Source organism: Tupaia chinensis, unplaced genomic scaffold (assembly GCF_000334495.1).
Source record: "Tupaia chinensis unplaced genomic scaffold, TupChi_1.0 Scaffold144425_1, whole genome shotgun sequence".
NCBI classification, from domain to species: domain Eukaryota; kingdom Metazoa; phylum Chordata; class Mammalia; order Scandentia; family Tupaiidae; genus Tupaia; species Tupaia belangeri.
The window spans coordinates 24760-25989 of NW_006204285.1; the positions used below are offsets into that span (position 1 = coordinate 24760).

Here is a 1230-nt window from a genome sequence, read left to right on the forward strand (position 1 = left end):
TCCTCCGTCAGAGACTGCAGGGAGCACAGCTCTGCCTCTGCTCGGGGCTCTTCCTCGGGAGGTCACTGTTAGAGTTAGCAATGTTCTCCTAAAACACCTTGTTCAACGGCTACTTCTGCATTTTTTGAAAAATTCTTTTAGGAGAATTCTATTTTGCCTGAATGCTCAGACATTGGTTCAACTTATTTGGGGTAATATGTGATGATTGAAAGGAAAAAAAAAAAATTTTGAAAAATTCTTTTAGGAGAATTCTATTTTGCCTGAATGCTCAGACATTGGTTCAACTTATTTGGGGTAATATGTGATGATTGAAAGGAAAAAAAAAAAAATGAGGAAGAGAGTGGGGAGGACACGGAGAGGAGCGTGCCTGAGACCAGCTTTGTAGAGGTGTGGGAGCCCTGGAGTGTAGGAGTCCACAAGGCACAGCCGAGGTAGTTTGAGTTGGGAGTGCTGGGAGGGTTTGCAGGTTATTTAGGTGCAAGTAATGCAACCAACTCCTTGATTTCTCATTGAGGGATTTAGGTAAAGACTTTTATTTATTGACTTACTATTTAATAAATAGTAATACTATTATTACCTTTCCCTTCTCTGCTGAATTAAAGACTTTTTTTTTTTAATGCCAGAGGTTGTTTGTCCTTGCCAGAGAGAGAGACAGAAAAAGAGGGGAAGAGGGCCTTGGGATAACAGGGGAGGGGGTGTGCTTTCCTCTTCATCGTTTCGGGTCCTCACATTTCTTCTTCAAAACCAGCAGCACATCTCTGCCCCTGCTTCCCTCATCACGGCTACTCTCTGACCTCATTAAGAAAGGTCTCTCCCTTCAAAGGCTTGTGATAAGCTGGGCCCATCTGGGTAGCCCAGGACAATCCCTCATCTTAAAGTCCTTAATATTGATTGCATTTGTAAGTTTCTTGCCATGCGTGTAACATATTCACACATCTTAGGGCTTAGAACTTGGATGTCTCTTGGGTCCTTCTCTCAAAGGTTTATCCTGGATGGGACCAGCAGTTAGCGTAATGGCTATGTCACTGGACTCCCACATAGTCGACTGCGGTTCATGTCCTGGACCCCGTGGCTTAAAACTCACGCCGGGCGCATGTGTGTGCGTGCTCAAGATCCCGGGAGAATGGAGGAGAAGGGATTGCAGCGTGGCCATCCCCACTGGGGGGGTGATTTCTCGCTTTCTGTCTCTCTGTCTCTCTCTGTCTGGCAAGTGCACACACCCTATAGCAA

At 45.4% G+C, this 1230-nt stretch overlaps 1 long non-coding RNA gene across 1 annotated transcript in view; it reads left to right on the top strand.

Annotated features, from left to right (window-relative positions):
- The window catches only part of LOC102486173 (uncharacterized), a 3971-nt gene that overhangs the window by 1282 nt on the left and 1459 nt on the right, over positions 1–1230 (top strand). The window lies entirely within an intron of this gene.